General features: G+C 40.7%; 1 protein-coding gene across 1 annotated transcript in view; it reads right to left on the reverse strand.

Moving 5' to 3' along the window:
- Positions 1-15910, reverse strand: part of ZNF366 (zinc finger protein 366) — a 76763-nt gene extending 60853 nt beyond the window's left edge. Inside the window, exon 1 of the mRNA XM_021700291.1 lies at positions 15734-15910. The gene's annotated coding sequence lies outside the window, so the exon portion shown is untranslated. The remainder of the gene's footprint in view (positions 1-15733) is intronic.
- Positions 15911-17107: the final 1197 nt, after the last annotated feature.

The following is a 17107-nucleotide window of genomic DNA, read 5'->3' on the forward strand; positions in this document are numbered from 1 at the left end:
TTTCAAGTTCCTTGATTTTTACTCCAGGCTCCTTCATGGACCTTCTGAGAGAGAATCCCAGCAGTTGCTTTGGCCCTAAAAATGGGCCTCCAGGAGCCCAATCTATTGGTCATTGACCAGACCACTGGAATGGGGAAAGGGGACATTCTGGGTCAAACACGAGTGATGGAGACAAGCTAGAGTTTGCAGAGATGTACCACCTGCTGCTGGGGAGTCCTAGAGCCACACCTTATTGAGGTGGCTGAAGGGACTTACGGGGTTATGAAGAAGGTGTGTTGGAGGCCTGGGGCTTGATAACCTAGGTTTACATACTTCAAAGAGCTGATACTTGAAAGACTGGATTATTTTGTGAGGTCCCAGTGGGCAGAAACAGGGCCAATGGATGGAGGTGGCAGGGAAGCATTCATCTCCATTTAGTGCAACCGTTAATTTGCTGGCAACTTCTGAAAGGCTCCAACTGGATTTTATTCACTTTAGCGTCCATGGCATCAGCCCGGATCCTCACCGACATGGACAGCAACAGAGTGGTAGCTGCTAGGATTATTACTGGCTGGTCTTAAAAAAAAAAAAGCAACCAGTATGAGAAGCTGGTAGTCTCTTCAGTGGCCCATCTGCCTGAGACTTACGTTAAAAAACACTATGTCAGGGACGCCTGGGTGGCTCAGTCAGTTAAGCGTCCAACTCTTGATTTCGGCTCAGGTTGTGATCTCAGGGTTGTGAGATTGAGCCCTGCTTTGGACTCCATGCTGGGCCTGGAGCCTGCCTAAGATTCTCTCTCTCCCTCTGCCTCTCCCCACCCCCTCTAAAAAAAAAAAAAAAAGAAAAGAAAAGAAATCTATGTCAGCCAGCACTGAAACTCAGGGCAGCCCATCTTTTAAAATCTAGCAACAGGTGCTTTACCCCTACCTTCAGCACTTCACTTTGCAAAAATAAAACCCTCTTTCTGTTAGGCTCAAAGATTATTTATGTAATAAAGCCAAATAACTATCCATGGGATAATCTGGAAGTGAAATTTTAAGCTAGATAAACATTGAGCCTGCTATGAAAGTTCATTCTAACTTCCTTTGACCCTCTTATAACTGTGGTCCTCAGCATTTTGGTTTGTGGTAAGAAAGCATTGCTTCTCTCCTATCTAGAAGGTCTACTGGTCTTGTTTCCTCTTACAGTTTTTAAAGAGGAAAATAGCCTGTACTTCGGTTCTAAGCCCAGCTCGTTCTGCCTGATCCCTTCCACACGTGTCTTGATGTGTCTGCACATAAGTTGAGAGACTTGTAAAGTCTGAGGGACCAGGCTAGATAAGTCATCATCATCTCACTAGCTTGAGCTCACTGAAGCAAAAACTCCTCAACAGAGCACCTGCAGCTGTCCTGGGATGAAGCAAATGTAGATGAATCACATATCTAGAACTGTCCTCTCTTCCGATTTCACATTTTCAGTTACTCATTGTTCATTCCAAGAATGTCTATCAAGTCCCGACTGTGTGTCAAAAAACAGTGGCAAGTGGTGCCTAACACAACCATAATATTTGCTGAGTGTTTGCTATGTGTCAAGAATGTGTGAAAGACATCACATGAGTTAACTCATGTGACTGTCCCAGCATTGTGTGAGGTAGGTACTATTCTTTTCCCCATCTTACCAATGAGGAAACTAGGACATGAATAAGTTAAACAAATTGTCCAAGGTCACACAGATAAAAAGGAAAGGAACCAGGACTTTTTTTTTTTTTTTTTTGAAGACAGTTGTTAGATGAAGAAATTAAATAGTAATGACGCCTACTTCCAGACACTTTCTAGGCTTCTATCAAATATACAAACTGATTCTAGGTAGCAGTTTAAGAATGGAAAACTCATTGCCACCAAAGACCTAGGTTATTCCAAGTACCTCCCAGTTTTGGTCTCCTGCAGTGATTCCCAGGCTTCTCAGCATGAGGACTCCCATTGCAAATTATAAAAATAAACCCATTTTCCAAATCCCCATTGCGTTAGAAAAAATATGAAATAACCCAATGCTCTTTGAGTTCAGTAACCTCTTCAAATTAACTTCTCTTTTATTAATTACCCTAATATAATTAGATTTGAAAAGCAGAGGTACATATACATTCACAACATTGTTTAGTCTGCATGCAAACTATTAAGCACTTGATATCGAAATACAGATTCCTTGCCTCCTTAAACTGAGTCCCCAGACCCCCAGAGATCCACAGAGCTGTATCACTTCAGCCACTTATTTCTCTTCTCTGAGCCTCAGTTTTCTCATTGCTAAAGTAGGGATAATAAGAGCTTTTCCATAGGATCTCAGAGAGAATTAGTGTGAGACCAGCAGGAATTGGAGGGCTCTTGTTCTTGAGGGGACAAAAATGCTTAAAAACACAGTGCCTAACAAATATAGTTCCGATGTAGTTAGGCAGAACAGAAACACATGAGAGATTTAGTGAGCTGGGCAACCCACTAAAGTAAACTATGCCTTCTGGAACCTAGTTCTAGAATGTGACGTGATAATGTATAAGGCAGGGAGTGTATGCAAAAGGGGTTCCCTATCACCTTACAAACGAGAAATTTAAATCACTTGAAAGCTATCAATTTGTTGTTGTTAGGGTCGGGCTGCTATCTGTGGCTGAGACACTTGAAGTTACAGGGACCCCAGGTTGTCCGGGTTTAGATACCTCCTTTGCTGTGCGACGCTGAGACTGAAGTTGGGGACCATGAGCCTGTTCACATCGTGGTGATGGAAGAGGTTTGGTTTGATTTGCTTGGAAAGCTGCAACTCACATTTATTGAGTAGCTACCATGGTGAGGAGATTATACAATGGCCCTGATATTAATATTTGATGATATTTTGATCCAAATGTAAGGCACTTTTATCATGCATATTGAAACTTGCTCTTTAACTTTACAGGCTTGACCCCCAGCCTGATGTCACAGTCTCATGATTTTGCAGCTTGCATTCATCACATGTTCAGGATATAATCAACTCCAGGGATGAAATCTTAGAAGTTCCCTCAGTGATATTGGCTTGGGGGCAGCAGAAGTGACTCCAGTATCTCCATTTGGGTCCTGGGATTAAGAAAACAAGCCATTCTGTCACCCCCAAACTCCCAGTTCATGACATTAGTGAGTACACAGCTTGATAACCTAGCTGCCTCTCTTCCCTCCACTTCCAGGAAAGTGGGTCCCATTAGCAGTGGAGTTCAGATTAATAATTACAAGGGCTAACATTTATTGAATATTACTATGAGGCAGGCACTGTACTAAGCAATTACATGCATTATCACTCGTAATCCCCACAGTAAACCTTAAGAAGAGGGGTGCTGTTTTATACCTATCATGCAGATGAAGAAATGAGAACTACCCATGTGTTTATTATCACACTGCTGGCAAGCAGGAGGGCTGGGACTTGATTTCAACCAGCTGCCCCTAGGACAAATGAGTTGTGAGCACTCCTCTGTATTGTCTTGTCACTCCTTCCCCACATATCTGCTTGCTGGGATGCCTTGTCACCCTGGTTGACAACCATATTTTACATGTTGCCGAGGCAATGGGGACCTGATACACTGAGATGCACCTGAGTGAGAAAGAACAAAGCCTTGGGTTATGGCTTTCTATGTGGTAGTCCGTGACGGGCTGCCAAGGGAAAGACAACGGGAAGGTGGACAGATGTGAGATGATCATCCTTAAAGAAATTCTCAGAGTACGGAACTTGAAGTCAGAGGCATCCTTAGAGAGCAAGTGGTCCAACGCCTTCATTTTACAGATGAGGAAAAGAGGCTCAGACAGTTGCCCACAGTCATGGAGCTGGTGTGGGACTCAAAACGCCTCTTTCTTTCTCCCTCTCTCCTCTCATCTGTTTTGATTGAGTACAAAAGGATATTCAGTGAAAATGTTTCCTTTATGCCCCTTCCCCTACCCCAGCCACCCCACTCGCCTGCCCAAAGGCAAATTCTTTTCTTTTTTTAATTTAAATTTATTTATTTAAATTTAATTAAGATATACTGTATTGTTTCAGAGGCAGAGGTCAGTGACTGATCAGTTGCCTATAACACCCAGTGCTCATTCCTTCATGTCCATCACCCAGTTACCACATCCCCCTACCCCCCTCCCCTCCTCCCCTCCAGCAACCCTCAGTTTGTTTCCTAGAGTTAAGGGTTTCTTATGGTTTGCCTCCCTCTCTGTTTTCCTCTTATTTTATTTTTCCTTCCCTTCCCCTATGTTCATCTCTTTTGTTCCCAAAGGCAAATTCTATTAGCAGGCGTCTTGTATCCTTTTAGAGATACTCTCTGCATACCAAAAAATATACTTCTGTTTGTTTTGTTTTTTACACAAAAGTGGTAGCATTGTGTACACTGGCAGAATCTTGCTTTTATTCCCTTAAACCATACAGGTTGGAGGTTGCTCCATCATTACAACGTATAGAACTTCCTCACTTTTTTTCTTTCACAAATTTGACAGCTTTATTGAGATATAATTTATATAATATAAAATTCATACATTTCTAAGTGTCAATATGATGTGTTTTAGAAAATTTATATAGTTGTATAATCATCACCAAAACCCACTTTTGGAATTATTTCATTACTCCCAGAAAGTTCCATTATGCTCATTTGCTGTCACTTCCAGCTTCTACTTCTAACCCCAGGCAGCCACCCAGCTACTTTTCCTCTCTCTAGATTTTTTGGTTTTCAAAATTTCAAATAAATGAAATCATTCAATATTTGTTATACCTCTGGCTTCTTAAATACTATTGTGTCTGGCTTCTTTTCCTTAGCAAGATGTTTTTAAGATTTACCACATTATTGCATAGAACAGTAGTCCCTTTTCATGCCTGGGTGGTACCCCATTGCACAGATCTACCACCTTTTGTTTCTCTACTCACCAGTTGATTGACCTTTGAATCGTTTCCAGTTTGGGACAATTATGAATAAGGATGCTGTGAACATTTGTGTCTGAGTCTTTTATATGGACATTTGATTTCATTATTAGTGGGTAGTTCCCCAGAAGTAGAATTGCTGGGTTGCATGGTAAGTATGTGTTTAACCATTTAAGAAACTGCCAAACTGTTTCCCAGAGTGGCAGTACCCTGCCGCATTCCCACCGGCAATGTATTAGAGTTCTAGTTTCTGCACATCCTCGAGAACATTTGGTATTTTCAGTCTTTTTGGTTTGGGACATTTTACTGGATGTATAGTTATATCTCATCATGCATGGTATTAATTTGCATTTTATTTATTGATATTACATATCTTTTCATGTGCTTATTTCCCATTTGTATATCTTCTGTGGTTAAGTATCTATTCAAAAATTTTGCCCAGCTTTTAATTGTCCTATTCTTGAGTTGTTAAGAGTTCTTTATATATTCTGGAGACAACTGCTTTATCAGCTCTGTTTTGCAAATATTTTTCTCCTAGTTTATGGCTTGCCTTTTTATTTTACTAATAGTGTCCTTTTTTTGAACAGCAAAAGTTTTTAATTTTGACAAAGTCCAGTTTATCAATTTTTTCATGTATTGTTAGTGCATTTTGTGTCATAACTAAGGTATCATTGACTAACCATGGTTACAAAGATTTTCTCCTACATTTTTAAAAAAATTTTTTATAATTTTAACTCTTACATTGAAGTCTATGATCTACTCTAAGTTAATATATGTGTATCATGTGAAGTAAGAGCCTAAGGTCAGGTTTTCTTTTGAATATAGATATTCAGTTGCTCCAGTGACATTTGTTTCAAAGATTATCTTTCCCTCATTGCATTACCTTTACACCTTTGTCACAGTTGACCATATACCTAGAGTCCATTCCTGGTCTTTATTCTATTCACTCTTTTTTAGGGTGTCATAATACTCCATTCTATAGCAGTACTGTGCTTAACTTAATCAATCCCTTATTAATGGGCAGTTATGCTACTTACAATCTTTTCTTCCTATTTCAAATAATGCTGGGCAAATACATTGCATCATAGGAATGTCTTTTTGCATCTTATAAGTATATTGTAGGATTAATTCCAAGAGAAGTCAGTTTTACGTTTTGATAGACATTAACAAATTGCTCCCTACAGTAAGTTTTGCTAGTCCACTATTGCACCAGATGCATGACAATACTCTCCAGATCCCCAGAAACAAATATGCTAACAAATGTTTCATCTTTTGTTTCATCGAGTAGATAAAAAAGTGTCTCATAGTTTTTTTTTGTTTTGTTTTGTTTTTTAAAGATTTTATTTATTTATTTGAGAGAGAGAATGAGAGACAGAGAGCATGAGAGGGAGGAGGGTCAGAGGCAGAAGCAGGCTCCCTGCCGAGCAGGGAGCCCGATGCGGGACTCGATCCAGGGACTCCAGGATCATGACCTGAGCCGAAGGCAGTCGCTTAACCAACTGAGCCACCCAGGCGCCCAGTGTCTCATAGTTTTAATTTATATTTTCTTATTATGAAGTAGGATAAGTATCTTTTATTTATAAATTTTAGAGCCAACTATATTTCGTTTTATGTGAAATGTAGTAGTTCATGTCATTTGCCCATTTCTTGTGATATTAAGTTCCTTGTGATACACATTATATGTTTCCCCCAGTTTTGTGTTTGTCTTTTGACCTTATGTTAATTGAGTTTTGGCCCTGTAGAAGCCCTTTAAGTGATAAAATGTATAATAAATGTTAAGGCTTCTTGGTAAAACCAGAAAGATTTTCCCTACTCTGAGATTCAAAAGATGAATCTCTCATTTTTTTTTTTATTTTTGATGTTCTTATTTTTAATCTTTTCAATTTTTTATCTGTTTGGAATTTATTTTAAGAGATAAAGTAGGGATGTCAATTTCCCCCCAAATAGCTACTGAGTGTCCCTAACATCATTAATTACATGATCCAGCATTCCCCTCTGATAATGCAATGCTGTTTTTGTCATATACTAAATTTCCATATGCATTCAGGTTTACTGATCTGCCATCTATTCATGTGTTGATAAGCATGCTCAACCCTCTATTCTCTGACTCCTTCTGTCCTGTGTTACGTATATTTTCAACATGACAGTGAATGAAAGCCTTTATGAATTGCTTGCAATAACACTTACGTCCTTTCTCACCTTCTATCCTGCTGTTACTAGCTAACAAAAATCAAACTCTTTTTAACATCCCTAAGGAAAATATGATTAGGATAGTAAGTCTGTTTGGAAGCATAGGTGGTTAATAATCAGATAACTACATTTTTGAGTCAAATAAATAAGTTGGTGCTAATCTATGGTTTCCTTTTAGAACAACCAATGACTTTGGATAAGCTGTGTCTCTGTGTGTGTATGTGTATGTTTATACACATGTGTGTAATGCTCATGTGCCACAAACAGAAGAAATAGCACTTTACTAAATAAACCAAATCCTCCACTCCCCCAAATCCATAGTGGTTGAAAAACAAATAAGGTTGTCACTTCATGTCCTAATCATTCTGGGGTGGGATTTGCTCATGGTTCAGGGTCCTTCCCAGCTTCATGGATGAATATGTGATGCCAGTATTTCTCTCCCAGGAGGGTCAGAAGGAGCATGAAGGAGCCAGTGTAAGCCATTGTAAAGAGTGGGCAGTCTGAGCCCTTAGAGGCTGTGAAGACACCCTGGATAGAATTGCCTTCTTCAAAATGACATAGTACTGGGCTGTATCTTCTTGTCCCCAAACTGGGCTCTCCACCCCTTCTCTCCAGCATGCCCGCGCAGACCCGGGGCCCAGGCTGCAGTCAGGAGATAAGAACTCTACCCCCGGGGACCTAGACAGAGCCAGAGATGGGTCATTGTGCTGAGATGGGACTGGGTGGCAGGAGCACCGTGGACAAAGTTGGAGGAACCACTGACTTGCTTGCTGCATTACTGGATGTCTCCTGAGTGTCAAGAAAGATGGTGCTCGGAATAGTCCCTCCTCACTCACCTCTTAAAAAAAAACTTGGTAGAAAGAGAGATTCTGCACATACCTATGAGTAACTGTGTGGAACTTTCTGAATGTTCCTCACCCTAAAAATTCAAGGTCTAGCATTTCAGGAACCCCATCTTGATGGATTAAGTACAGTTCTCATTAGCACCTTAAATTGTTCAGGATATATATATATATATATATATATATATAGGATAATGCTGGAAGATCTCTCCTTATCTTCCTTTCTTGACTGAAAAAGTCCTGTAGGGTGGTGGCTGGGGGAGGGAGGATCCACCGTGCTGTGGGGAAGAAAACTGCCTGAATTAGAAAAACAACAAGAAACAAAGTGGTGGTGTACTACAGTGGGTGTTCCATAAAACAGAGCTGAAAACGTGCAGTTCTCCGTCTCCCTGCACTTCCTGTGGAAGAAGCCCAGAGGGCCTTGATTAAGGGGGAGAAGCCACCATCTCCATCCAGGCAGAGGCCTGGATGAAGCAAACCAGAGGCTATTCCGGTCCTCTCCCTCACTCTCTTCCGGCCCTGCTTCCTTTCCCCACCCCTCCAACAATACCCCCTCTTGATTTCTGTTCCAAGACAGAACGGTGAGTCCCAATGAAAAGGAAACTTTAAGGATTCTTTCCATGAAGTTTTCTAACTGGGAAGAGTGAGGTGTGTGTGTTGGCATCTGCTCCTTGGCAGGGATGCTGGAGACCCTGGAGGCCCCCATCCTTTTCCCTGAGGCAGACTCAAGGCAGGTAACAGGGTTTCTTGTCCCCCTCCTCCAGCAGTCAATGGAAGAAGCTGGTAGAGTACCTCTTCTTCCTGGAAGGACTCTGAGCTTACTCTCTTTGGTGTGGTTGCTTAAATTTTTTTTTTCAAGCTGCTGAAAAGCTGAATGTCTTTTGGGACTGTTGTCACCCAAATACTTGTCATCACCCCTGCTGGGACTTCCTTATCCTGAGCTAGTAGCTTATGGAATAGGCAGACACTTGGCCCCCTCCCCAGCTTCATTAGACCTGGAGAAGGCCTAGAAATCTGCCCTGGGTGATTCTGATGTTTGATGCTCAGAACACACTTGAAAAACAATACCCCAGACCTTTCCTCTCTGATATTATCAGGGTCCCTTGGTGTGGAGTTGACCTGCTTGGTGAGACCATAAAAATCATGCCTAGGGCGCCTGGGTGGCTCAGTTGGTTAAGCGACTGCCTTCGGCTCGGGTCATGATCCTGGAGTCCCGGGATCGAGTCCCATGTCGGGCTCCTTGCTCAGCAGGGGGTCTGCTTCTCCCTCTGACCCTCCCCCCCTCATGCTATCTCTCTCTCATTCTCTCTCTCAAATAAATAAATAAAATCTTTAAAAAAAAAATCATGCCTAATGTTGCTCAGAGCTGAATAGACTCAAGACTTGTCCAATAACCACTGTAACCACTCTCCAAGAGGTAGTTCTGTTGTCTTGGATAAGGTCAAAGTTAACCAATGGTTCTGTAACTCTTTTGAACAGGGACCTACATTCTGAAATCACTCTGTATACAACCAGTCAAAACCCTAACACAGTGCTGCTCAAACTTGAATGTGTACCTTAATCACGTGGAGATCATGTTAAGATACTGATTCTGATTCAGGAGGTCTGGGATGGAGCTGGAGGTTTTGCTTTTCTAACAGACTCCTAGGTGATGCCATGCTGTTGATTCTTGGACTACATTTGAGGAGCACTACCTTAAGGGATACTTAATTTTTTAAAAATATTATTAGCTGCAGATAACATTTTCTCCTTAATGAGAAACCCAACACAAGCAACATCAATTTAGTGACTTAAGTAAATCACTTACTTTCTCTAGTTTATCTGTTAAACAAGGTGGTTGTCTTTCTTCATTTCAGAAATGAGAGCAAGAAAGCACTTACTTCTTAGAATGGGAAGGTTAGGTGAAATGATGTATATACAATTCTTAGCAGGCCCCAGACTTGGAAATGACTCCCATAAATGTTGCCATTGGTGGTGGTGGTACTCTTGTGGGGCTCATTCTCCCATTTAGTATCAGTGGCCATCATAGAATGAGGTCCACGTGAGGCCATAACATGTTATAGGAAAATAGGAGAATGGGTCAAAACTGCTTTTATGTGGTCTGGTGCTTGGCTTTATCAATGTGAACAGAAAGAGCTTTTCCAGTTTCTACTGCAAATTATGGAAACCTTGGACCCCATGGGCAAAACCCCTTGTTGTTGTTATATTTACCACTTTAAATTGGCCAAATAAGTGCAGGACTGCCTCAAACCAGTATTTGTTCATTTGATTGTCTCTACTGCCTACTTATATAAAGGAAAGGGTGTTGTGCACCACAAGGATATCACATTTTCCTCCCTGAATTCACCCCTTCATGTTTGTGTAAACTCAGCCCGAGTGGCATCCCTTTACTTGAATTTACAACCCTGCCTATAAAAAAACAGAGAGCACTGAGCATTTCCTACAAGGCTGAATTTTGGCTCACAGCTCTTTCAGCCAAGGAAAAACAAATGGCCTCTCTCTGTCTCTCTTTCTCTAAAAACAGTTTGCTAACCCATCATCTGCCCAGAAAACAAATGGAAAATAAAATGCAACCAACAGTCTTCTCTGAGGATCTGATAAATGTTTATCTCCCATGAGCGAGTAGGTGGGGTCCTTGCCAAGATGACACATTAATATACATAAATGTAGCAGCCCCCGCACATAATGGTGGAATAAGCCATAACTGCAGTCAATTCAGGCAGGGAATAAATATGTGAAGCTGGCAGTTTGTCATTGTCTAGACCCTAAAAAAGTTTGACTAACTTTTTTCTTACTAACTACTGCCTTTGGCTTTATATAAAGATAGCATATGTCACTCCACAGCCCCTTTATGTGTTAAGTTACCTATTCAACAAATATTTATTGTGCATCTGTTATATGTCATGAGCTATTCTAGGCCCTGGGCACATAGCAGTGAACAAATGAGGTCCCTGTCTTCATGGTGCCTATTTTCTGGTGAACTCCTATATTACACATATCTCCTGATGAAGACATGTTCTTATTCTTTTATCTAAATATCTTTGTTTTTATCTAAAATTATTTGGTATTTGAATGGTCAAAAGCAAGCAACCATTATTAGGCTAGCTGTTTTTTTTTTTTTTTTTAAAGATTTTATTTATTTATTCATGAGAGATAGAGAGAGGCAGAGGCAGAGGGAGAAGCAGGCTCCCCGCAGAGCAGGGAGCCCGATGCGGGACTCGATCCCAGGACCCTGGGATCATGACCTGAGCTGAAGGCAGACGCTTAACCGACTGAGCCACCCAGGCGTCCCAGGCTAGCTGTTTCTAAGAGTACCCATCGAAATACTTGCTGTCTTTCTGTTCGTAGCAGATGGAGACCTGCGTCCATTGCTGCTCAACTTAATTAGGTATAAACATACGGGGAAAAAATTGGGTGATTTAGGTAGAAACAGAATCAGGGAAATCAGAACAACGTTTTCTTTAAGTTGCAGATTTTTCTTATAATTAAAGCAGATTTAACATCGCTTGTGAGTGCTGGTTTTTCAAACACCATAATCATTCTTTTGCCTTTCCATGTCACCATTAACTTAGAGACAAGGATCTGTTGTCTAAAATAGGCTCAGCAAGCACACACTGTAAAAGTGTAAAAACAAAACAAAAAGCTTATGAGATTGAATCTAGCAATACTTTTTAAAACTTGCATAGAAAAATTTAGTATCTATTTTTCTTGACCAAATAAACAATGCATGCTCATTTTAAGATGAAAATAATATAGAAATGCATAAATCAAAAAGTGCTATGCATGCAGCATTACAATATTTATATGCCTAAGTAATTGCTCTTTTTATGATTTATGTATGGTTATAGAACATTGATTAGTCTCATCAGATTGTTTGACCAGCTAGCATATTTCTCACTTTATAATACTAACAGCTTCTAGAACAACAATTGATAAATTTAAAACTAATTTCTAGAGAGGATATCCAATGCTGAATAGGAATTCCACTTAAAAGCATGGTTCTTAAAACATACATTTTTATTTAATGTCAATGCAATCCTGACGAAACAGAACAAGACACTTACTATTTGTTTAGAGAATCATAGGATGTCAGTATCAGAATCTCATAGATCATCCAGTGCGGTGGGCAGGAGAGAAGAGTGTAAATAAGCCCCCAGGTGAATTCTGATACACACTGAACACACACAGACCACCCTGAGAATTACCGATTTGCTCTGACTCCATCATTTTGTAGATAAGAAAGCTGAGGTCCAAGAAAGTAAAGAAACCTTCCAGGTCACACATATAGGGAATGGTGGAGGTCAGACAAGAACAGAACCAAAGTGTTGTGACTCCTAATCTGCTCTTTGTTCTACTGCACTAAGCCACATTAGAAGACACCTTTTGCACATTAGTGTAGAACAACCCAACTTCAGTTTGCTCTCCCAAGATTAAGTTGTTCAAACAAGTCTTTATTGTATCAGAAACTCTTATTAAAACAAAGAACCTCAAAGTTTCGCATTATTAGTGACAGATTTCTGGTCGTTGTTGTGGTTGTACATTTTCTTCGGAAAAGTAGAGAGGGAAGTTTAACCAAGACCTAAGCTAAAGTATCATTATTTCTTGACAAATTAATCAGTATGTATGTTTTAAAGTTTAGAGTGAGAGAAAAATAGCAGTTGGATGAACCACACCCCCCACCCACCCACCTCCAGCCATATACACACACACACACACACACACACACACGCGTGCACGCGCACAGTGGTGATAATGGTGTTCTTAATATCCATGTTAAGTTAAGTGGCTCTTTACAAAAACGTTTAGGGAAATAGATCACTGAGTGTGCCGCCCTCAGTAGGAAGACAACATGTCATTTCAAGTCCTTTCTCTGTGGCTGAGTCACGGAACTGCCACGATGGTCTCCAAAAACCGTGTCTCCAGCCCTCCATGGCCAGGGAAAAGGTCACCAACGACACAGAGCTCAACAGTTTGGGGAAGTAGGTGAAAGGGAGAATGGGACGTCTGCAGTGTAATTTCAGTCTCTTTGAACAGTCATCTAAGCTGAAACCTTTTCTTCCAAGGCAACCTTTCCCCTGCATTGAGCTCTGTTAAACAGAGCTGGCATTTTAGTGAGGCTAAATCTGGTGTTTCTGCCATGAGCGGAGAGGAACATCAAAACATTCAGCTCTGCCTTCCTTATTTTACAAGAATTTGGGGTCCAGGATACCTTTACTAAATGTGTGCCCACCTCTAAAGCCATGAGGAATCATTTTGTTCTGATGGACCCTTGGCACAGTATTGACCAAAGATAATGACACAAGTTACGGAAGATGTATTCTCTTAAAATACATCTTAAAATACGTTAAAAAAATACAGTACCCTTAAGTAATATACAACTTAAAAGATTACAACTGACATTGATTGACTCCTGCTGCTTGCCATGCGTTGTCCATAGTCGCCACGCTTAATTGCATTACATACATAATCTCATTTAATCCTCACAAGTCTATTACATGGATGCAGGTTTACACTTGAGGAAACTGAGGCTTGGGAGGTGAACAGCCTGGCCTAAGGCCCATAGTCAGCAAGTGACAAAGCTGGAATTCAAACCCACATTTGTAGGACAACAAAGTCTGTGCTTTTGATGCTCTGCTTTCAATGCTCTAATTTGATTCACATCGCAGCACAAAGACCTACAGGACACATCCTAACATAATTTGACATTCATTCGACAAATTTGTAATTAGATGCACAGTGTTGACCCAAATTAATTAACGAAATCTTCTTTGCATCAAATTCTGAATCATTCCAAGCTGGAGTTCCCCTGATGATATCACAAAAGAGCCTCTGATGACCCCAAAGAAGAATCACACGGTGGAAGTTTCCACAAATGCCATCTCCTTGGAGTTGAGTGGAGACAGATTGGTAGCAAATACACTAAATGAGTCAATGGCTTTTTTCTTTAGGTAGCTGAATATTTCCCCCCAGCATCAAACAAATATTCTCATTGCAATGGCTTAACAACTTAAATGGAAATAATATGTATTTTTTTCTTCTAAAGAAGAGAACATATCCTGAGCTTAATCTTGGGCCACAGTGAAGACGCATGCTAAAAGTGTGGCTGTTTTCTGCGCCATTGACATCATACCCACCTTTTGCCTTACTTGTCTTTAGACAGTGTGACTCTGCTGTCATTTTTTGTCATACTGTATTGCATCTGACGCTTTTATTCAATAACCCGAACTACAGAGCATTCTATGATGTTGTTTTAATTAAGCACAAAATTAAGTATGTTATCAAGAAAAAATGAAACCGAAAGAAGCAAGTCAAGATCGCAACCCAGAGTCTTCTGCTGGGGTCACAGTTGCTGATAAAAGATGCAAAATGCCCAAGTCAGTCAGTCCTGGCTACCTTTTCACCTGAAGAACTATGAAATGGGGTGGCTGGAAGCCCCTCTCAAGTGTTATTAGAATAATTTTGCATCCTCAAGCAGGCAAACGCTAATCACGCCTTTCTTACATTGCTCATTTTACAGTGCTCGTAAGGTAAGCCTCTTGAAAAAAGGAAAAGAAAAAAGAAGTCTGACTAATGGAACAAAATGTACATTACAGCCTAGTGGCAGTATACTTTCTCAGTCTTATTAAAATGATGGCTCAGTTTTGAGTAAAGATTAATTACTTGATTGTGGTTCATACGCAGTCTGGCCAAATTAATTTATAAATGAGAGACTGGTTGTTTTTATCATACTCTTCACTTCCTAGGTTACTTCATTCCCTAAGTTTTATAGAAATGAATATTTTTAAAAAGCCGCATGATCTTTGTCTTTCACCCACTCAACACCTCTCTGAATTAAATAGCTAATATTAGTAATTATATGTAGTCTTTCTGAGTGACCTTGCTGGCCTATTTTTGACAGTGTGCTCTTGCCTCCCTCATGGCTTGCCATGATGAGTTCTTGGTAAAATTATCCTTTCTGACAAGTTTAAATGAAGCAAGTTAGACTTTTAAAAACTAGCTGTCTGTATAAGCTTGACCACTTTGCTCTGTTCTATTTGGTGCTTGGAAAATCAGGTGCTGGGTGAATATTTTTCAATTGCGTCTGTAGCTTAGTTTTTCGCTCCTACTCTCAGAAGAGATCAGTCTTAATCCTATTCTAGCCACATGTCGTTTTCCAAAACTAAAGCTATATGCCCCAAAATCTTTGCCTTCTTTCGTGTGGCAGATGACATCTTCCATTGACAGTGGATAATAAATTTACACTCAATCCACATGTGAAAACGGAACACGTAAGCATGCAGTACAATTCAAAGTGACAGTCTTTTCTTTTTCCTCCAGCCTCAGTGATGCAGAATAACAGTTATAACTTAACATTCTTTTTTGTGGGGGGGGGGTCTTGAATGGAAAGAAAAGAACAAGAGAAGGCCACCCTCAATCTAGACAACAAGTAACAAAAGCCCTAGAGCAAACCACAGTTCTTAGCAGACACCCTCCTGAGTTTCCCAGGACATAGCACTGAGGAAGACTGAATCCTCCAGTAAGACACATCACACACTTCAGTGGCTCCTGGCTAACCCAGCCACACTATCTGTACCAAAAATCAGATTTAACACACTGTCCTCCTTAGCCCCAGTGCAATTTTATTTCCAGTTCGGCCAGCCATAGCTCTGCAAAGCATCAGTAAACTCTTTAAAAAAAAAAAAAAAAAAAGTATAAGCTTAAATCCTGGGCCATCCATCAGTCATACCCCTTGATTTAGGATTATACCCAGCAAGGTATATTCTGTTGGAGGTGCCCACGGCAGTATCCATCCCAGGGACATTGAAATGGAAGTAGAAATGATTGCATGGGTAACTTACCAGCTCCTGAGTCTGAATGGCTGCAGCAGCCCCAGTGCTTTACCTGATCCCTTGCTCTCTCTGTCTCTCTCCCTCTCTCTCTCCCTCTTTCTCTTGTGTACAGATTGCAGGGAACTTAAAGAACTCGCAGGGACAATGTTTCAAATGACTTAAGAAAGAGAACAGGAACAATACTTCGTTCTCTTTTTCTCAGATGAGTACCTTCGGGAAGAAGGAAGGAAGGGAGGGGAGAGGGAGGAAGTCAACAACCCTTTGCTTTCCTGAAAAAAAATAAGGAAACAGAAGATAGACATCTCATTTTCTCTTAAACAAAATGTTGGAAGGGGCAAAAAAAAAAAATCTTTGAAAAAAGGAATTCCTCAAATATGCTCTCCCCCCACCCCCACCCCAAGAGTTTTAAAGAGATGAAAAGCCTTACTGGCCTGTCCTGTCCAAACAAATGGTGTTCCAGAAAGGCAGGCTCTCCTGAGCTTGTAGCCTCTGGTATCTGGTTTGCAGAACTGACACAGCCAAAAGGGAACAAATCATTTCGTGTTGCCTCTGAGCAAAGGAACGGTTGGTCTGTTGTGCTAACCGAGGCAAACCTGCAGCGTATGAGGCTGGGCAGGGTGCCGGTCAGCCAGGACATTTGGCTCTTGGGCTCTTTGAAACACCAGCGTTGCGGCAATTTTGTAGCCTGACTCTAGATCCTTAGAATTCTTCCAGGAGCAAAGCAGATTTATGCACTGGTTCCTGAGCTCTCTGCAGCCAACACCAAGTCAAGCTTCCATCTTTGCTGATATTTAAAAAAAAAAAAAAAAAAAAAAAAAAAACTTGCCAACACTGCCATTGGACATAGTTAGCTCATGTTGGATTTAGTCACCTCTGGAAAAACTGAAAGGCGATTTCTCGTTTGTTTTCACAAAATACGGTGGAGCAGCATAGGTCTTAGATAAGTCAGCCAATTGTTGAAAAGGGAAGGGGAGGCTGACTAGGAGGAGCAAAGACATGGAGGGAATATCCTTGAACAAGTGAGAGGTGCTTGGCAGTTCAGTGGGTCGGCGTGAGCTCTGTTTGGAATAATTGTGCTCTGATTGTGTTGTGGATCTTGTGCCTTTCATTCATCTGGTTAAGACCATTTTACCACAAACAGGAACCAGCAGTTATGTGGACCTTTGTGGCAGCAGAAGAAAAACCAGCTTTAAGGTACTTCCTTATTTCACTCAGTTGTGAAAAAATGGGGTGGAGAGTCACACCTGATCACAAGGAGCAATTAAAGTGAATTCAGGGAGAGAGAGATTCTGATTCAGTCTCTCTGAAAGACTTTTATTGGGTTCAGTGGTGAATAAGGTTACAGTTTTACCCCCACAGTTTTATTCCCCCATTAACTTATCT

This window comes from Neomonachus schauinslandi, chromosome 7 (assembly GCF_002201575.2).
Source record: "Neomonachus schauinslandi chromosome 7, ASM220157v2, whole genome shotgun sequence".
Classification (NCBI taxonomy): Eukaryota; Metazoa; Chordata; class Mammalia; order Carnivora; family Phocidae; genus Neomonachus; species Neomonachus schauinslandi.